Consider the following 23,813-nt stretch of genomic DNA (forward strand, 5'->3'; position numbering starts at 1 on the left):
TAGAATCAATTCTGAGGGACAGGATAAACTGCCACTTAGAAAGGCACGGATTAATTAGCGATAGTCAACATGGATTTGCTAAGGGAAGGTCATATCTTACTAACTTAACTGAGTTTTTTGAGGAAGTAACAAGGAGGATTGGTGAGGGTAGTGCAGTGGATGTGGTCTACATGGATTTTAGTAAGGCATTTGACAAGGTCCCGCATGGCAGACTGGTCAGTAAAATGAAAGCCCATGGGATACAGGGAATGTGGTAGGTTGGATCCAGAATTGTCTCAGTGGTAGTAGCGGACAGATGTTTTTGCGAATGGAAAGCTGTTTCCAGTGGCGTTCCACAGGGCTCAGTGTTGGGTCCCTTGCTGTTTGTGGTATATATTAATGATTTGGACTTAAATGTGGGAGGCATGATTGGGAAAGATGGGGTGTATAACGGATGGACTGTATAATGGATGGGCTGTCTAGTGGATGGGGTGTGCAATGGATGGGATGTATAATGGACGGGTTGTATAACGGATGGACTGTATAATGGGCAGGGTGTATAAGGGACGGGGTGGATAATGGAGGGGCTGTATAATGGATGGATTGCATAAGGGACGGGCTGTATAATGGACAAGGTGAATAATGGACCCGGTGTATAATGGACGGGGTGTATAATGGACGGGGTGTATAATGGACGGGGTGTATAATGGACGGGGTGTATAATGGACCCGGTGTATAATGGACGGGGTGTATAATGGACGGGGTGTATAATGGACGGGGTGTATAATGGACAAGGTGTATAATGGACGGGGTGTATAATGGACGGGGTGGAAAATGGACGGTGTGTATAATGGACGGTGTATATAATGGGCGGGTGTATAGTGGACGGGGTGTATAATGGACGGTGTGTATAATGGACAGGGTACTTAATGGACAGGGTGTATAATGGACAGGGTGGAAAATGGACGGTGTGTATAATGGACGGTGTATATAATGGGCGGGTGTATAGTGGACGGGGTGTATAATGGACGGGGTGTATAATGGACAGGGTACATAATGGACAGGGTGTATAATGGACAGGGTGGAAAATGGACGGTGTGTATAATGGACGGTGTATATAATGGTAGGGTGTATAGTGGACGGGGTGTATAATGGACGGTGTGTATAATGGACGGTGTATATAATGGGCGGGTGTATAATGGACGGGGTGTATAATGTCAGGGGTGTATAATGGACGGGGTGTATAATGGACAGGGTGCATAATGGACAGGGTGTATAATGGACGGGGTGTATAATGGATGGGGTGTATAATGGACAGGGTGTATAATGGAGAGGGTGTATAATGGACAGGGTTTATAATGGACAGGGTGTATAATGGATGGGGTGTAGAATAGAAAGGGTGCATAATGGACAGGATGTAAAATGGATGGTGTGTACAATAGACTGGGTGTATAATGGACGGGGTGTATAATGGACAGGGTGTATAATGGACAGGGTGTATAATGGAGAGGGTGTATAATGGACAGGGTTTATAATGGACAGGGTGTATAATGGACAGGGTGTTTAATGGACGGGGTGTATAATGTACAGGGTGTATAATGGACAGGGTGTATAATGGACGGTGTGTATAATGGACAGGGTGTATAATGGATCAGGTGTAGAATAGACAGGGTATATAATGGACAGGGTGTATAATGGACAGGGTGTATAATGGACGGGGTGTATAATGGACAGGGTGTATAATGGACGGGGTGTATAATGGATGGGGTGTATAATAGACAGGGTGTATAATGGAAGGGGTGTATAATGGACGGGGTTCATAATGGACAGGGTGTATAATGGACGGGGTGTATAATGGATGGGGTGTATAATAGACAGGGTGTATAATGGAAGGGGTGTATAATGGACGGGGTTCATAATGGACAGGGTGTATAATGGACGGGGTGTATAATGGATGGGGTGTATAATAGACAGGGTGTATAATGGACAGGGATGTATAATGAACGGGGTGCATAATAGACAGGGTGTATAATGGACAGGGTGTATAATGGAAGGGGTGTATAATGGATGGGGTGTATAATGGACAGGGTGTATAATGGACGGGGGGTATAATGGATGGGGTGTATGATAGGCAGGGAGTATAATGGACAGGGTGCATAATGAACAGGGTGTATAATGGACGGGGTGTATAATGGACAATGTGTATAATGGACAGGGCGTATAATGGGTGGGGTGTATAATGAACAGGGTGTATAATGGACAGGGTCTATAATGGACAAGGTGTATAATGGACAAGGTGTATAATGGACGGGGTGTATAATGGACGGGGTGTATAATGGACGGGTTGTATAATGGACGGGGTGTATAATGGACAAGGTGTATAATGGACGGGGTGTTTAATGGATGGGGTGTATAATGGACGGGGTGTATAATGGACGGGGTGTATAATGGACGGGGTGTATATTGGATGGGGTGTATAATGGACAGGGTGTATAATGGAAGGGGTGTATAATGGACGGGGTGCATAATGGATGGGGTGTATAATGGACAGGGTGTATAATGGACGGGGTGTATAATGGATGGGGTGTACAATGGATGGGGTGTATAATGGACAGGGTGTACAATGGGCAGGATATATAATAGACAGGGTGTATAATGGACATGGTGTATAATGGATGGGGTGTATAATGGACGTGGTGTATAATGGACGGGGTGTATAATGGACAGGGTGTATAATGGATGGGGTGTATAATGGACGTGGTGGAAAATGGACGGGGTGTATAATGGACGGGGTGTATAATGGACAGGGTGTGTCATGGATGTGGTGTATAATAGACAGGGTGTATAATGGACAGGCTGTATAATGGACAGGGTGTATAATGGACGGGGTGTATAATGGATGGATTGGATAATGGACGGGGTGTATAATGGACGGGGTGCATAATGGATGGGCTGTATAATAGGCAGGGTGTATAATGGACAGGGTGTATAATGGACGGAGTGTACAATGGATGTGGTGTATAATAGACAGGATGTATAATGGACAGGATGTATAATGAACAGGGTGTATAATGGACGGGGTGTATAATGGACAATGTGTATAATGGACGTGGTGTATAATGGACGGGGTGTATAATGGATGGGGCGTATAATAGACAGGGTGTATAATGGACAGTGTGCATCATGGACGGGGTGTAAAATGGATGGGGTGTATAATAGACAGGGTGTATAATGACCAGGGTGTATAATGGATGGGGTGTATAATGACGGGGTGTATAATGGACGGGGTGTATAATGGATGGGGTGTATAATGAACAGGGTGTATAATGGACGGTGTGTTTAATAGGCAGGGTGTATAATGGACGGGGTGTATAATGAACAGGGTGTATCATGGATGGTGTGTATAATGGACAGGGTGTATAATGGATGGGGTGTATGATGAACGGGGTGCATAATGGACGGGGTGTATAATAGACGGTGTGTATAATGGACATGGTGTATAATGGACGGGCTGTATAATGGACAGGGTGTATAATGGACGGGCTGTATAATGGACAGGGTGTATAATGGACAGGGATGTATAATGGAAGGGGTGTATAATGGACGGTGTGTATAATGGACATGGTGTATAATGGACGGGCTGTATAATGGACAGGGTGTATAATGGACGGGGTGTATAATGAACAGGGTGTATAATGGACGGGGTGTATAATGGACAATGTGTATAATGGACAGGGTGTATAATGGACGGGGTGTATAATGGATGGGGTGTATAATAGACAGGGTGTATAATGGACAGGGATGTATAATGAACGGGGTGCATAATAGACAGGCTGAATAATGGACAGGGTGTATAATGGAAGGGGTGTATAATGGATGGGGTGTATAATGGACATGGTGTATAATGGACGGGCTGTATAATGGACGGGGTGTATAATGGACGGGGTGTATAATGGATGGGGTGTATGATAGACAGGGTGTATAATGGACAGGGTGCATAATGAACAGGGTGTATAATGGACGGGGTGTATAATGGACAATGTGTATAATGGACAGGGTGTATAATGGGTGGGGTGTATAATGAACAGGGTGTATAATGGACAGGGTCTATAATGGACAAGGTGTATAATGGACAAGGTGTATAATGGACGGGGTGTATAATGGACGGGGTGTATAATGGACGGGTTGTATAACGGACGGGGTGTATGATGGACAAGGTGTATAATGGACGGGGTGTTTAATGGATGGGGTGTATAATGGACGGGGTGTATAATGGACGGGGTGTATAATGGACGGGGTGTATATTGGACGGGGTGTATAATGGACAGGGTGTATAATGGACGGGGTGTATAATGGACGGGGTGCATAATGGATGGGGTGTATAATGGACAGGGTGTATAATGGACGGGGTGTATAATGGACAGGGTGTACAATGGGCAGGATATATAATAGACAGGGTGTATAATGGACATGGTGTATAATGGACAGGGTGTATAATGGATGGGGTGTATAATGGACGTGGTGTATAAAGGACAGGGTGTATCATGGATGTGGTGTATAATAGACAGGGTGTATAATGGACAGGGTGTATAATGGACGGGGTGTATAATGGATGGATTGGATAATGGACGGGGTGTATAATGGACGGGGTGCATAATGGATGGGCTGTATAATAGGCAGGGTGTATAATGGACAGGGTGTATAATGGACGGGGTGTATAATGGACGGAGTGTACAATGGATGTGGTGTATAATAGACAGGGTGTATAATGGACAGGATGTATAATGAACAGGGTGTATAATGGACGGGGTGTATAATGGACAATGTGTATAATGGACGTGGTGTATAATGGACGGGGTGTATAATGGATGGGGCATATAATAGACAGGGTGTATAATGGACAGTGTGCATCATGGACGGGGTGTATAATGGATGGGGTGTATAATAGACAGGGTGTATAATGGACAGTGTGCATCATGGACGGGGTGTATAATGGATGGGGTGTATAATAGACAGGGTGTATAATGACCAGGGTGTATAATGGATAGGGTATATAATGTACCGGGTGTATAATGGATGGGGTGTATAATGGACGGGGTGTATAATGGACGGGGTGTATAATGGACGGGGTGGATAATGGATGGGGTGTGTAATGAACAGCGTGTATATTGGATGGTGTGTATAATGGATGGGGTGTATAATGTACAGGGTGTATAATGGACGGGGTGTATAATGGACGGGGTGTAGAATGGACGGGGTGTATAATGGATGAGGTGTATAATGAAAGGGTGTATAATGGATGGGGTGTATAATGTACAGGGTGTATAATGGACGGGGTGTATAATGGACGGGGTGTATAATGGACGGGGTGTATAATGAACAGGGTGTATCATGGATGGTGTGTTTAATGAACAGGGTGTATAATGGACGGTGTGTTTAATAGCCAGGGTGTATAATGGACGGGGTGTATAATGAACAGGGTGTATCATGGATGGTGTGTATAATGAACAGGGTGTATAATGGACGGTGTGTTTAATAGCCAGGGTGTATAATGAACAGGGTGTATAATGAACAGGGTGTATGATGAACGGGGTACATAATGGACGGGGTGTATAATGGATGAGGTGTATAATGAACAGGGTGTATAATGGATGGGGTGTATAATGAACAGGGTGTATAATCAACGGGGTGCATAATGAACAGGGTGTATAATGGACAGGGTGTATAATGAACAGGGTGTATAATGGACGGGGTGTATAATGAACGGGGTGTATAATGGACAATGTGTATAATGGACGGGGTGTATAATGGACGGGGTGTATAATGGATGGGGTGCATAATAGACAGGGTGTAGAATGGACAGGGTGTATAATGGACGGGGTGTATAATGGATGGGGTGTATAATAGACAGGGTGTGTAATGAACAGGGTGTATAATGGACGGGGTGTATAATGGACGGGGTGTATAATGGATGGGGTGTATAATGAACAGGGTGTATAATGGACGGTGTGTATAATGGATGGGGTGTGTAATGGACAAGGTGTATAATGGATGGGGTGTATAATGGACGGGGTGTATATTGGACGGGGTGTATAATGGACGGGGTGTATATTGGATGCGGTGTATAATGAACAGGGTGTATAATGGACAGTGTGTATAATAGACAGGGTGTATAATGGACAAGGTGTATAATGGACAGGGTGTATAATGGACGGCGTGTATAATGGACGGGGTGTATAATGGACAGGGTGGATAATGGACGGTGTGCATAATGGACAGGGTGCATAATGAACAGGTTGTATAATGGCCGGTGTGTATAATGAACAGGGTGTATAATGGACTGGGTGTATAATGGACAATGTGTATAATGGACGGGGTGTATAATGGACAAGGTGTATAATGAACAGGGTGGATAATGGACGGTGTGAATAATGGACAGGGTGGATAATGGACGGTGTGCATAATGGACAGGGTGCATAATGAACAGGTTGTATAATGGCCGGTGTGTATAATGAACAGGGTGTATAATGGACGGGGTGTATAATGGACAATGTGTATAATGGACGGGGTGTATAATGGACGGGGTGTGTAATGGATGGGGCGTATAATAGACAGGGTGTATAATGGACAGTGTGCATCATGGACGGGGTGTATAATGGATGGGGTGTATAATAGACAGGGTGTATAATGACCAGGGTGTATAATGGATGGGGTGTATAATGGACGGGGTGTATAATGGACGGGGTGTATAATGGGCGGGGTGGATAATGGATGGGGTGTGTAATGAACAGCGTGTATATTGGATGGTGTGTATAATGGATGGGGTGTATAATGAACAGGGTGTCTAATGGATGGGGTGTATAATGTACAGGGTGTATAATGGACGGGGTGTATAATGGACGGGGTGTATAATGGACGGGGTGTATAATGGATGAGGTGTATAATGAACAGGGTGTATAATGGATGGGGTGTATAATGAACAGGGTGTATAATGGACGGTGTGTTTAATAGGCAGGGTGTATAATGGACGGGGTGTATAATGAACATGGTGTATAATGGATGGTGTGTATAATGGACAGGGTGTATAATGGACAGGGTGCATAATGAACAGGGTGTATAATGGACGGTGTGTTTCATAGACAGGGTGTATAATGGACGGGGTGTATGATGAACGGGGTACATAATGGACGGGGTGTATAATGGATGAGGTGTATAATGAACAGGGTGTATAATGGATGGGGTGTATAATGAACAGGGTGTATAATGGACGGTGTGTTTCATAGACAGGGTGTATAATGGACGGGGTGTATAATGAACAGGGTGTATCATGGAAAGTGTGTATAACGGACAGGGTGGATCATGGACGGTGTGTATAATGGACAGGGTGTATAATCAACGTGGTGCATAATGAACAGGGTGTATAATGGACAGGGTGTATAATGAACAGGGTGTATAATGGACGGGGTGTATAATGAACGGGGTGTATAATGGATGGGGTGCATAATAGACAGGGTGTAGAATGGACAGCGTGTATAATGGACGGGGTGTATAATAGACAGGGTGTATAATGGATGGGGTGCATAATAGACAGGGTGTAGAATGGACAGGGTGTATAATGGACGGGGTGTATAATGGATGGGGTGTATAATAGACAGGGTGTGTAATGAACAGGGTGTATAATGGACGGGGTGTATAATGGACGGGGTGTATAATGGATGGAGTGTATAATGAACAGGGTGTATAATGGACGGTGTGTATAATGGATGGGGTGTATAATGAACAGGGTGTATCATGGATGGGGTGTATAATGAACAGGGTGCATAATGGACAAGGTGCATAATGGATGGGGTGTATAATGGACGGGGTGTATATTGGACGGGGTGTATAATGGACGGGGTGTATATTGGATGGGGTGTATAATGAACAGGGTGTATAATGGACGGTGTGTATAATAGACAGGGTGTATAATGGACAAGGTGTATAATGGACAGGGTGTATAATGGATGGCGTGTATAATGGACGGGGTGTATAATGGACGGGGTGGATAATGGATGGGGTGTGTAATGAACAGCGTGTATAATGGATGGTGTGTATAATGGATGGGGTGTATAATGAACAGGGTGTATAATGGATGGGGTGTATAATGTACAGGGTGTATAATGGACGGGGTGTATAATGGACGGGGTGTATAATGGATGAGGTGTATAATGAACAGGGTGTATAATGGACGGGGTGTATAATGGATCAGGTGTATAATGAACAGGGTGTATAATGGACGGTGTGTATAATGGACGGGGTGTATAATGGACAGGGTGGATAATGGACGGTGTGCATAATGGACAGGGTGCATAATGAACAGGTTGTATAATGGCCGGTGTGTATAATGAACAGGGTGTATAATGGACGGGGTGTATAATGGACAATGTGTATAATGGACGGGGTGTATAATGGACAAGGTGTATAATGAACAGGGTGGATAATGGACGGTGTGAATAATGGACAGGGTGGATAATGGACGGTGTGCATAATGGACAGGGTGCATAATGAACAGGTTGTATAATGGCCGGTGTGTATAATGAACAGGGTGTATAATGGACGGGGTGTATAATGGACAATGTGTATAATGGACGGGGTGTATAATGGACGGGGTGTGTAATGGATGGGGCGTATAATAGACAGGGTGTATAATGGACAGTGTGCATCATGGACGGGGTGTATAATGGATGGGGTGTATAATAGACAGGGTGTATAATGACCAGGGTGTATAATGGATGGGGTGTATAATGGACGGGGTGTATAATGGACGGGGTGTATAATGGGCGGGGTGGATAATGGATGGGGTGTGTAATGAACAGCGTGTATATTGGATGGTGTGTATAATGGATGGGGTGTATAATGAACAGGGTGTCTAATGGATGGGGTGTATAATGTACAGGGTGTATAATGGACGGGGTGTATAATGGACGGGGTGTATAATGGACGGGGTGTATAATGGATGAGGTGTATAATGAACAGGGTGTATAATGGATGGGGTGTATAATGAACAGGGTGTATAATGGACGGTGTGTTTAATAGGCAGGGTGTATAATGGACGGGGTGTATAATGAACATGGTGTATAATGGATGGTGTGTATAATGGACAGGGTGTATAATGGACAGGGTGCATAATGAACAGGGTGTATAATGGACGGTGTGTTTCATAGACAGGGTGTATAATGGACGGGGTGTATGATGAACGGGGTACATAATGGACGGGGTGTATAATGGATGAGGTGTATAATGAACAGGGTGTATAATGGATGGGGTGTATAATGAACAGGGTGTATAATGGACGGTGTGTTTCATAGACAGGGTGTATAATGGACGGGGTGTATAATGAACAGGGTGTATCATGGAAAGTGTGTATAACGGACAGGGTGGATCATGGACGGTGTGTATAATGGACAGGGTGTATAATCAACGTGGTGCATAATGAACAGGGTGTATAATGGACAGGGTGTATAATGAACAGGGTGTATAATGGACGGGGTGTATAATGAACGGGGTGTATAATGGATGGGGTGCATAATAGACAGGGTGTAGAATGGACAGCGTGTATAATGGACGGGGTGTATAATAGACAGGGTGTATAATGGATGGGGTGCATAATAGACAGGGTGTAGAATGGACAGGGTGTATAATGGACGGGGTGTATAATGGATGGGGTGTATAATAGACAGGGTGTGTAATGAACAGGGTGTATAATGGACGGGGTGTATAATGGACGGGGTGTATAATGGATGGAGTGTATAATGAACAGGGTGTATAATGGACGGTGTGTATAATGGATGGGGTGTATAATGAACAGGGTGTATCATGGATGGGGTGTATAATGAACAGGGTGTATAATGGACAAGGTGCATAATGGATGGGGTGTATAATGGACGGGGTGTATATTGGACGGGGTGTATAATGGACGGGGTGTATATTGGATGGGGTGTATAATGAACAGGGTGTATAATGGACGGTGTGTATAATAGACAGGGTGTATAATGGACAAGGTGTATAATGGACAGGGTGTATAATGGATGGCGTGTATAATGGACGGGGTGTATAATGGACGGGGTGGATAATGGATGGGGTGTGTAATGAACAGCGTGTATAATGGATGGTGTGTATAATGGATGGGGTGTATAATGAACAGGGTGTATAATGGATGGGGTGTATAATGTACAGGGTGTATAATGGACGGGGTGTATAATGGACGGGGTGTATAATGGATGAGGTGTATAATGAACAGGGTGTATAATGGACGGGGTGTATAATGGATCAGGTGTATAATGAACAGGGTGTATAATGGACGGTGTGTATAATAGACAGGGTGTATAATGGACAAGGTGTATAATGGACAGGGTGTATAATGGATGGCGTGTATAATGGACCGGGTGTATAATGGACGGGGTGCATAATGAACAGGGTGTATAATGGACGGGGTGTATAATGGACGGGGTGTATAATGGATGGGGCGTATAATAGACAGGGTGTAGAATGGACAGTGTGCATCATGGACGGGGTGTATAATGGATGGGGTGTATAATAGACAGGGTGTATAATGACCAGGGTGTATAATGGATAGGGTATATAATGGACCGGGTGTATAATGGATGGGGTGTATAATGGACGGGGTGTATAATGGACGGGGTGGATAATGGATGGGGTGTGTAATGAACAGCGTGTATAATGGATGGTGTGTATAATGGATGGGGTGTATAATGAACAGGGTGTATAATGGATGGGGTGTATAATGTACAGGGTGTATAATGGACGGGGTGTATAATGGACGGGGTGTATAATGGATGAGGTGTATAATGAACAGGGTGTATAATGGATGGGGTGTATGATGGACGGGGTGTATAATGGACGGGGTGGATAATGGATGGGGTGTGTAATGAACAGCGTGTATAATGGATGGTGTGTATAATGGATGGGGTGTATAATGGACGGGGTGGATAATGGATGGGGTGTGTAATGAACAGCGTGTATAATGGATGGTGTGTATAATGGATGGGGTGTATAATGAACAGGGTGTATAACGGATGGGGTGTATAATGTACAGGGTGTATAATGGACGGGGTGTATAATGGACGGGGTGTATAATGGATGAGGTGTATAATGAACAGGGTGTATAATTGATGGGGTGTCGAATGAACAGGGTGCATCATGGATGGTGTGTATAATGGACAGGGTGTATAATGGATGGGGTGTATGATGAACGGGGTGTATAATGGACGGGGTGTATAATGAACAGGGTGTATCATGGATGGTGTGTATAATGGACAGGGTGTATAATGGATGGGGTGTATGATGAACGGGGTACATAATGGACGGGGTGTATAATGAACAGGGTGTATAATGGATGGGGTGTATAATGAACAGGGTGTATAATGGACGGCGTGTATAATAGACAGGGTGTATAATGGACAAGGTGTATAATGGACAGGGTGTATAATGGACGGCGTGTATAATAGACAGGGTGTATAATGGACAGGGTGTTTAATAGACAGGGTGTATAATGGACGGGGTGTATAATGGATGGGGTGTATAATGAACAGGGTGTATAATGGACGGTGTGTATAATGGATGGGGTGTATAATGAACAGGGTGTATTATGGATGGTGTGTACAATGGACAGGGTGTATAATGGACGGGGTGTATAATGGACGGGGTGTATAATGGATGGGGTGTATAATGAACAGGGTGTATAATGGACGGTGTGTATAATGGATGGGGTGTATAATGAACAGGGTGTATCATGGATGGGGTGTATAATGGACAAGGTGTATAATGGATGGGGTGTATAATGGACGGGGTGTATATTGGACGGGGTGTATAATGGACGGGGTGTATATTGGATGGGGTGTATAATGAACAGGGTGTATAATGGACGGTGTGTATAATGGATGGGGTGTATAATGAACAGGGTGTATCATGGATGGGGTGTATAATGAACAGGGTGTATAATGGACGGTGTGTATAATGGATGGGGTGTATAATGAACAGGGTGTATCATGGATGGGGTGTATAATGGACAAGGTGTATAATGGATGGGGTGTATAATGGACGGGGTGTATATTGGACGGGGTGTATAATGGACGGGGTGTATATTGGATGGGGTGTATAATGAACAGGGTGTATAATGGACGGTGTGTATAATAGACAGGGTGTATAATGGACAAGGTGTATAATGGACAGGGTGTATAATGGACGGCGTGTATAATGGACCGGGTGTATAATGGACGGGGTGTATAATGAACAGGGTGGATAATGGACGGGGTGTATAATGGACAGGGTGGATAATGGACGGTGTGCATAATGGACAGGGTGCATAATGAACAGGTTGTATAATGGACGGTGTGACTAATGGACAGGGTGGATAATGGACGGTGTGCATAATGGACAGGGTGCATAATGAACAGGTTGTATAATGGACGGTGTGTATAATGAACAGGGTGTATAATGGACGGGGTGTATAATGGATGGGGTGTATAATGGACGGGGTGTATATTGGACGGGGTGTATAATGGACGGCGTGTATATTGGATGGGGTGCATAATGGATGGGGTGTATAATGGACGGGGTGTATAATGGACAATGTGTATAATGGACGGGGTGTATAATGGACGGGGTGTATAATGGATGGGGCGTATAATAGACAGGGTGTATAATGACCAGGGTGTATAATGGGTAGGGTATATAATGGACCGGGTGTATAATGGATGGGGTGTAAAATGGACGGGGTGTATAATGGACGGGGTGTATAATGGACGGGGTGGATAATGGATGGGGTGTGTAATGAACAGCGTGTATAATGGATGGTGTGTATAATGGATGGGGTGTATAATGAACAGGGTGTATAATGGACGGGGTGTATAATGGACGGGGTGTATAATGGACGGGGTGTATAATGGATGAGGTGTATAATGAACAGGGTGTATAATGGATGGGGTGTATAATGAACAGGGTGTATAATGGACGGTGTGTTTAATAGGCAGGGTGTATAATGGACGGGGTGTATAATGGACAGGGTGTATAATGAACGGGGTACATAATGGACGGGGTGTATAATGGATGAGGTGTATAATGAACAGGGTGTATAATGGACGGGGTGTATAATGAACAGGGTGTATCATGGAAAGTGTGTATAACGGACAGGGTGGATCATGGACGGTGTGTATAATGGGACAGGGTGTATAATGGACAGGGTGTATAATGAACAGGGTGTATAATGGACGGGGTGTATAATGAACGGGGTGTATAATGGACAGGGTGTATAATGAACAGGGTGTATAATGGACGGGGTGTATAATGAACGGGGTGTATAATGAACGGGGTGTATAATGGACAATGTGTATAATGGACAGGGTGTATAATGAACAGGGTGTATAATGGACGGGGTGTATAATGAACGGGGTGTATAATGGACAATGTGTATAATGGACGGGGTGTATAATGGACGGGGTGTATAATGGATGGGGTGCATAATGGACGGGGTGTATAATGAACGGGGTGTATAATGAACGGGGTGTATAATGGACGGGGTGTATAATGAACGGGGTGTATAATGAACGGGGTGTATAATGGACAATGTGTATAATGGACAGGGTGTATAATGAACAGGGTGTATAATGGACGGGGTGTATAATGAACGGGGTGTATAATGGACAATGTGTATAATGGACGGGGTGTATAATGGACGGGGTGTATAATGGATGGGGTGCATAATAGACAGGGTGTGTAATGAACAGGGTGTATAATGGACGGGGTGTATAATGGACGGTGTGTATAATGGATGGGGTGTATAATGAACAGGGTGTATCATGGATGGGGTGTATAATGAACAGGGTGTATCATGGATGGGGTGTATAATGGACAAGGTGTATAATGGACGGTGTGTATAATAGACAGGGTGTATAATGGACAAGGTGTATAATGGACAGGGTGTATAATGGACGGTGTGAATAATGGACAGGGTGTATAATGGATAGGGTGTATAATGGATGGGGCGTATAATAGACAGGGTGTATAATGGACAGTGTGCATCATGGACGGGGTGTATAATGGATGGGGTGTATAATAGACAGGGTGTATAATGACCAGGGTGTATAATGGATGGGGTATATAATGGACGGGGTGTATAATGGACGGGGTGTATAATGGACGGGGTGGATAATGGATGGGGTGTGTAATGAACAGCGTGTATAATGGATGGTGTGTATAATGGATGGGGTGTATAATGAACAGGGTGTATAATGGATGGGGTGTATAATGTACAGGGTGTATAATGGATGGGGTGTATAATGAACAGGGTGTATAATGGACGGTGTGTATAATGGACGGGGTGGATAATGGATGGGGTGTGTAATGAACAGCGTGTATAATGGATGGTGTGTATAATGGATGGGGTGTATAATGAACAGGGTGTATAATGGATGGGGTGTATAATGTACAGGGTGTTTAATGGACGGGGTGTATAATGGACGGGGTGTATAATGGATGAGGTGTATAATGGATGAGGTGTATAATGAACAGGGTGTATAATGGATGGGGTGTATAATGAACAGGGTGTATAATGGACGGTGTGTTTAATAGGCAGGGTGTATAATGGACGGGGTGTATAATGAACAGGGTGTATCATGGATGGTGTGTATAATGGACGGGGTGTATAATGGATGGGGTGTATAATGAACAGGGTGTATCATGGATGGGGTGTATAATGAACAGGGTGTATCATGGATGGGGTGTATAATGGACAAGGTGTATAATGGACGGTGTGTATAATAGACAGGGTGTATAATGGACAAGGTGTAAAATGGACAGGGTGTATAATGGACGGTGTGAATAATGGACAGGGTGTATAATGGATAGGGTGTATAATGGATGGGGCGTATAATAGACAGGGTGTATAATGGACAGTGTGCATCATGGACGGGGTGTATAATGGATGGGGTGTATAATAGACAGGGTGTATAATGACCAGGGTGTATAATGGATGGGGTATATAATGGACGGGGTGTATAATGGACGGGGTGTATAATGGACGGGGTGGATAATGGATGGGGTGTGTAATGAACAGCGTGTATAATGGATGGTGTGTATAATGGATGGGGTGTATAATGAACAGGGTGTATAATGGATGGGGTGTATAATGTACAGGGTGTATAATGGATGGGGTGTATAATGAACAGGGTGTATAATGGACGGTGTGTATAATGGACGGGGTGGATAATGGATGGGGTGTGTAATGAACAGCGTGTATAATGGATGGTGTGTATAATGGATGGGGTGTATAATGAACAGGGTGTATAATGGATGGGGTGTATAATGTACAGGGTGTTTAATGGACGGGGTGTATAATGGACGGGGTGTATAATGGATGAGGTGTATAATGGATGAGGTGTATAATGAACAGGGTGTATAATGGATGGGGTGTATAATGAACAGGGTGTATAATGGACGGTGTGTTTAATAGGCAGGGTGTATAATGGACGGGGTGTATAATGAACAGGGTGTATCATGGATGGTGTGTATAATGGACGGGGTGTATAATGGATGGGGTGTATAATGAACAGGGTGTATAATGGACGGTGTGTTTAATAGACAGGGTGTATAATGGACGGGGTGTATAATGAACAGGGTGTATCATGGAAAGTGTGTATAACGGACAGGGTGGATCATGGACGGTGTGTATAATGGACAGGGTGTATAATCAACGGGGTGCATAATGAACAGGGTGTATAATGGACGGGGTGTATAATGAACGGGGTGTATAATGGACAATGTGTATAATGGACGGGGTGTATAATGGACGGGGTGTATAATGGATGGGGTGCATAATAGACAGAGTGTAGAATGGACAGGGTGTATAATGGACGGGGTGTATAATGGATGGGGTGTATAATAGACAGGGTGTGTAATGAACACGGTGTATAATGGACGGGGTGTATAATGGACGGGGTGTATAATGGACGGGGTGTATAATGGATGGGGTGTATAATGAACAGGGTGTATAATGGATGGTGTGTATAATGGATGGGGTGTGTAATGAACAGGGTGTATAATGGATGGGGTGTATAATGGACGGGGTGTGTAATGGATGGGGTGTGTAATGAACAGGGTGTATAATGGACGGTGTGCATAGTGGACAGGGTTTATAATGGACGGTGTGTATAATAGACAGGGTGTATAATGGACGGGGTGTATAATGAACGGGGTGTATAATGGACAGGGTGTATAATGGATGGCGTGTATAATGGACAGGGTGTATAATGGACGGGGTGTATAATGGATTGTGTGTATAATGAACAGGGTGTATAATGGACGGTGTGTATAATAGACAGGGTGTATAATGGACAGGGTGTATAATGGATGGGGTGTATAATGAACAGGGTGTATAATGGATGGGGTGTGTAATGAACAGGGTGTATAATGGATGGGGTGTGTAATGGATGGGGTCTATAATGGACAGGGTGTATAATGAACAGGGTGTATAATGGACGGGGTGTATAATGGACAGGGTGTATAATGGATGGGGTGTATAATGAACAGGGTGTATAATGGACGGTGTGTATAATGGACGGTGTGTATAATGGACAGGGTGTAAAATGGACGGGGTGTGTAATGGACAGGGTGTATAATGGACGGTGTGTATAATGGACGGTGTGTATAATGGACAGGGTGTATAATGGACGGGGTGTGTAATGGCCAGGGTGTATAATGAACAGGGTGTATAATGGACGGTGTGTATAATGGACAGGGTGTATAATGGACGGGGTGTGTAATGGACAGGGTGCATAATGGACGGGGTGTATCATGGACGGTGGGTATAATAGACAGGGTGTGTAATGGACAGGGTGTATAATGGACGGGGTGTATAATGGACGGGGTGTATAATGGATGGGGTGTATAATGAACAGGGTGTATAATGGATGGTGTGGATAATGGACAGGGTGTATCATGGACGGTGTGTATAATAGACAGGGTGTATAATGAACAGGGTGTATAATGAACAGGGTGTATAATGGACAGGGTGTATAATGATTAGATTGGAGATACAGCACTGAAACAGGCCCTTCGACCCACCTGTGCCGAACATCAACCACCCATTTATACTGATTCTACACTAATCCCATATTCCTACCAAACATCCCCACCTGTCCCTATATTTCCCTACCACCTACCTATACTAGTGACAATTTATAATGGCTAATGGGAGGAAACCGGAGCACCCGGAGGAAACCCACGCAGACACAGGGAGAACTTGCAAACTCCACACAGGCAGTACCCGGAATCGAACCCGGGTCCCTGGAGCTGTGAGGCTGCGGTGCTAACCACTGCGCCACTGTGCCGCCCAATGGACAGGGTTTATAATGGACGGTGTGTATAATAGACAGGGTGTATAATGAACAGGGTGTATAATGGACGGTGTGTATAATAGACAGGGTGTATAATGGACAGGGTGTATAATGGACGGGGTGTGTAATGAACAGGGTGTATAATGGACAGGGTGTATAATGGACAGGGTGTATAATGGACGGTGTGTATAATAGACAGGGTGTATAATGGACAGGGTGTATAATGGACGGGGTGTGTAATGAACAGGGTGTATAATGGACAGGGTGTATAATGGACAGGGTGTATAATGGACGGTGTGTATAATAGACAGGGTGTATAATGGACAGGGTGTATAATGGACGGGGTGTGTAATGAACAGGGTGTATAATAGACAGGGTGTATAATGGACAGGGTGTATAATGGACGGTGTGTATAATAGACAGGGTGTTTAATGAACAGGGTGTATAATGGACGGTGTGTATAATAGACAGGGTGTATAATGAACAGGGTGTATAATGAACAGGGTGTATAATAGACAGGGTGTATAATGAACAGGGTGTATAATGGACGGTGTGTCTAATAGACAGGGTGTATAATAGACAGGGTGTATAATAGACAGGGTGTATAATGAACAGGGTGTATAATGAACAGGGTGTATAATAGACAGGGTGTATAATGGACAGGGTGTATAATGGACGGGGTGTGTAATGAACAGGGTGTATAATAGACAGGGTGTATAATGAACAGGGTGTATAATGAACAGGGTGTATAATAGACAGGGTGTATAATGAACAGGGTGTATAATGGACGGGGTGTATAATGGACGGTGTGTATAATAGACAGGGTGTATAATAGACAGGGTGTATAATGAACAGGGTGTATAATGAACAGGGTGTATAATGGACAGGGTGTATAATAGACAGGGTGTATAATGGACAGGGTGTATAATGGACGGTGTGTATAATAGACAGGGTGTATAATAGACAGGGTGTATAATGAACAGGGTGTATAATGAACAGGGTGTATAATAGACAGGGTGTATAATGGACAGGGTGTATAATAGACAGGGTGTATAATGGACAGGGTGTATAATGGACGGGGTGTGTAATGAACAGGGTGTATAATAGACAGGGTGTATAATAGACAGGGTGTATAATGGACAAGGTGTATAATGGACAGGGTGTATAATGGACGGCGTGTATAATGAACAGGGTGTATAATGGACGGTGTGTATAATAGACAGGGTGTATAATGGACAAGGTGTATAATGAACAGGGTGTATAATAGACAGGGTGTATAATGGACAGGGTGTATAATGGACGGGGTGTGTAATGAACAGGGTGTATAATAGACAGGGTGTATAATGAACAGGGTGTATAATGAACAGGGTGTATAATAGACAGGGTGTATAATGAACAGGGTGTATAATGGACGGTGTGTATAATAGACAGGGTGTATAATGGACAAGGTGTATAATGGACAGGGTGTATAATGAACAGGGTGTATAATAGACAGGGTGTATAATGGACAGGGTGTATAATGGACAGGGTGTATAATGGACGGGGTGTATAATAGACAGGGTGTATAATGGACAGGGTGTATAATGGACGGGGTGTATAATAGACAGGGTGTATAATGAACAGGGTGTATAATGAACAGGGTGTATAATAGACAGGGTGTATAATGAACAGGGTGTATAATGGACGGTGTGTATAATAGACAGGGTGTATAATGGACAAGGTGTATAATGGACAGGGTGTATAATGGACAGGGTGTATAATGAACAGGGTGTATAATGGACGGTGTGTATAATGGACAGGGTGTATAATGGACGGTGTGTATAATAGACAGGGTGTATAATAGACAGGGTGTATAATGGACAGGGTGTATAATGGACGGTGTGTATAATAGACAGGGTGTATAATAGACAGGGTGTATAATGGACAGGGTGTATAATGGACGGTGTGTATAATAGACAGGGTGTATAATAGACAGGGTGTATAATGAACAGGGTGTATAATGGACGGTGTGTATAATAGACAGGGTGTATAATGGACAAGGTGTATAATGAACAGGGTGTATAATGGACGGCGTGTATAATGGACAGGGTGTATAATGAACAGGGTGTATAATGGATGGGGTGTATAACGAGTCATCTGCCCCGCCTGTTTACCATCCTAGAAATATAATTGGAAAGGATTTTCCATGTATCTCTGTATTGTCCACAGTCAGCCTATCTGCATATTGAATTTTCATATAAAAATGTCTAGTAATTTTATCAAGGGTTTTGAACTTTAATATTTTTGAACTTGGTGCCCAGCATCATTATGTAAACTTTGAATGGAATATTTTAAATGCAGACGTTGGTTGGATCAGGAGCAAAGTCTAAAGTGTCTGCAGATAATTACGAGAAATGACCTGCAGTTTTACTAATGCCAGTGACCAAATCTAAGAAAGGTTCAGGCTTTCACGTTAATGGACCAACATTAACAACTGCACTTTTAAGCAAGAACAAGCATTCATATTGAATTAGGCTGCATAGAAAGGTTGTGATTTTACGAACTGTGCAGGAGGAGCTTAAAGCATGAAGTGTCAGCATGACCCAGCAATAGCACCTCAACCATGCTGTGCCCCCTCAGTGTGGGTTATATGTTCAGATTAGAGCAAAATACTGCAGATGCTGGAACTCTGAAATGACAACAGAAAGTATCGGAAATGCTCAGCAGGTCTGGCAGCCTCTGTGGAGAGAGAAAGAGAGGTAACTTTCAGGTTTGTAACCCTTCATCGGAACTGGCAGAAATGTAACAGTCTTTGAGCAAGTGAGAGGGGGGAGGGGGAAGTAGAACAAGAAGAAAGGGCTGTGATGGGATGGAGAGGGGAGAGGTTAAATGACAGATGCCATAGAGTCATAGAGTCATTTATGGCACAGAAGGAGGCCATTTGGCCCAACCAGGGAACAGAATGCAAATAGAGTGCTAAATAGTTGTAGCAAAAGACAAATCATGAGTCCAGAGAGAGTGCTCATGGCAGAATAATGAACAGAAAGCAAAAACATAAAAAATAAGTTTAGACGAACATATGCTTAAATAAATAAATTAATTAATTAATACATAAAATTAAAACCTATATATACATAAAGAAAATTAATAAATAATAATAAGTAACAAAAATTAATGGGGCTCATGGTCTGAAATTATTGAACTCAATATTGAGTCCAGAGGGATGTAGAGTGCACTTTTGCATTTAACCTCCCCCCTTCCCACCTCTCACTTGCTCGAAGACTGTTACATTTCTAACTTTTGCCAGTTCTGATGAAGGGCCTCAAATCTGAAACATTAACTCTGTTTCTCTGTCCACAGATGCTGCCAGACCTGCTGAGTAATTCCGGCACTTTCTGTTCTCATTTTATATGTTCTGATCTCCGGAACTGGGGCTCAACGCACAATCTTCTGACTCAGAGACAGGAGTGTCACCAACTTGGGCATAGCTGGAAATTTGGTGATGGGCCTCAAATTAGCACTGTGTTACATTTTAGCTGTGAAACATTCAGAGCTGGTGTAAGTGTATTACCTAATTTGGCAAATCCGACAGGAGAGCATCAGTTGATTCAATTGCAGATCTATTACATTATAGAAAACCTGATTGTCATTCCTTGCTGTTAAAGTGTCTGATGGAAGGCAGGAAAGGGCTAGGTCTACGTCATTAATATATATCAGGAAAAGCAAGGGTCCCAACACTGATCCCTGGGGAATTCCACTACAAACCTTCCTGCAGCTCGAAAAACATCCATTTACCACTACTCTTTCTTTCCTGTGACTCAGCTGATTCCATATCCATGGTGTCCACTAATATTCATTATAAGCCCACCGACTCCCACAGCTACCTCAAATACACTTCCTCACACCCTGCTTCCTGTAAGGACTCCATTCCATTCGCCCAATTTCTACATCTCCGATGCATCTGTTCTGATAATGCAACCTTCTTCAACAGCATCTCTGATATGTCTTCCTTTTTCCTCAACTGAGGATTTCCCCCCACTGTGGTTGACAGGGTCCTCAACCGTGTCCGACCCATTTACTGCACTTCTGCCGTCACCTGTTCCCCTTCCTCCCAGAACCGCGACAGGGTTCCCCTTGTCCTGACTTTCCACCCCACCAGCCTACACATCCAAAGGTTCATCCTCCGTCATTTGCAGCATGCTGCTATGCAGAGGGACCTAGGTGTCCTTGTGCATGAATCGCAGAAGGTTGGTCTGCAGGTACAGCAAGTAACTAGGAAGGCAAATGGAATTTTGTCCTTCATTGCTAAAAGGATTGAGTTTAAAAGCAGAGAGGTTATGTTGCAGCTGTATAAGGTACTGGTGAGGCCACACCTGGAGTACTGTGTGCAGTTTTGGTCTCCTTACTTGAGAAAGGATATACTGGCACTGGAGAGGGTGCAGAGGAGGTTCACTAGGTTGATTCCGGAGTTGAGGGGGTTGGCTTATGAGGAGAGACTGAGTAGATTGGGATTATATTCATTGGAGTTCAGAAGAATGAGGGGGGATCTTATAGAAACATATAAAATCATGAAGGGAATAGATAAGATACAAGTAGAGAGGATGTTTCCACTGGCAGGTGAAGCTAGGACAAGAGGGCATAGCCTCAAGATTAGAGGGAGCAGATTTAGGACTGAATTAAGAAGGAACTTCTTCACCCAGAGGGTTGTTAATCTATGGAATTCCTTGCCCAGTGAAGTAGTTGACGCTTCTTCAGTAAACGTCTTTAAAGCTAAGGTAGATATCTTTTTGAACAATAAAGGAATTAAGGGATACTGTGGGAGCGTGGGTAAGTGGATCTGAGTCCACGAAAAGATCAGCCATGATCTTATTGAATGGCGGAGCAGGCTTGAGGGGCCGGACGGCCTACTCCTGCTCCTAGTTCTTATGATCTTATGATTTCCGCCACCTCCAGCGTGATGCCACCACCAAACGCATCTTCCCCTCCCCTGTCAGCATTCTGAAGGGATCGTTCCCTCCGCGACACCCTGGTCCACTCCTCCATCACCCCTGACACCTCATCCTCATAACATGGCACCTTCCCATGCAATCGCAGGAGGTGTAATACCTGCCCTTTTACCTCCTCTCTCTTTACCATCCAAGGCCCCAAACACTCCTTTCAGGTGAAGCAGTGATGTACTTGTACTTCTTTCAATTTTGTATACAGTATTTGCTGCTCACAATGTGGTCTCCTCTACATTGGGGAGACCAAATGCTGATTGGGTGACCGCTTTGTGGAACACCTCCACTCAGTCCACGAGCATGACCCCAAGCTTCCGGTTGCTTGCCATTTCAACACACACCCCTGCTCTCATGCCCACATTTCTGCCTTTGACCTGCTGCCGTGTTCCAGTGAACATCAACACAAGCTCCAGGAACAGTACCTCATTTTCCGATTAGGCACTCTACAGCTTTGCGGACTGAACATTGAGTTCAATAATTTCAGAGCAAGAATGGCCCTTTTTTATTATTATTTCATTTCAGTTTGTTTTATCATTTTTTTACCATGTGCCTGCCTTAAACTGGGTTTTTCATATTTGTGCTTTTGGCTAGGGCTGTTCGTTATTCTGTCATTAACACTCTCTCTGCACTAATGCTTTGTCTTTCACCACACCATTAGCACACTCTCTTTACCTTTGCCCCATGACTTCCTTGTCAGTTAATCTCTCCAGCCCTCTGCCCTATCAACACCTTCCTTTCGTTCTCTGCCCCCCATCCCGTTTTACTTGCTTAAAACCTATTACATTTCTAACCTTTGCCAGTTCTGATAAAAGATCACAGACCTGAAAAGTTAACTGTGTTTCTCTCTCCACAGGTGCTGCCAGACCTACTGAGTATTTCCAGCACTTTTGTTTTTATTTCAGATTTCCAGCATCTGCAGTATTTTGCTTTTATTAAAGTAAAGTAGGTGATTTGGCGATAAGATTGGGTCATTGTAATTATTTGTTTTCAATTAAGAATTAATTAAGAGAAATGGAAGTCCAAGACAAAACAGTTGGACTGAAAATTCAACAGTTTCAACAGGATGAAAATGGTAAATTTCTCGTCCAATAGATGAATTGGCTGGGGAACATGGCAAATCAAACATGCTTAAATAGAAAATGGTTAAATACATGCCAACTAGGGTATGACAAATAGTGGGAATCCATGCATAAATGGGAAGGTTAGAACAAAAGTATCGGGGCATAATACAAAAAGTGTAGCAAAAATATAAAAGGTGTATAAGAGAAATAAAAGGAGAAACAGGAAGAGCAAGGAGTTGGCAAGAATACTGGGAGTCACTTATAAAGGAAAGAATCCCCATTCCAGAGACTTGAGCGCATAATCTAGGATGACATTTCAGTGCTGCAATACTGAAGGAGTGCGGCACTGTTGAATGTGCTGTCTTTTCAATGTGACATTCAACTAGGACTCATATCTGTCCTCA

At 43.8% G+C, this 23,813-nt stretch overlaps 1 protein-coding gene across 1 annotated transcript in view; it reads left to right on the forward strand.

Annotated features, from left to right (window-relative positions):
- Nucleotides 1-23,813, forward strand: part of tnfsf11 (TNF superfamily member 11) — a 74,402-nt gene that overhangs the window by 19,109 nt on the left and 31,480 nt on the right. The gene's annotated exons all lie outside the window — the stretch shown is intronic.

This window comes from Heterodontus francisci, chromosome 10 (assembly GCF_036365525.1).
Source record: "Heterodontus francisci isolate sHetFra1 chromosome 10, sHetFra1.hap1, whole genome shotgun sequence".
NCBI classification, from domain to species: Eukaryota; Metazoa; Chordata; class Chondrichthyes; order Heterodontiformes; family Heterodontidae; genus Heterodontus; species Heterodontus francisci.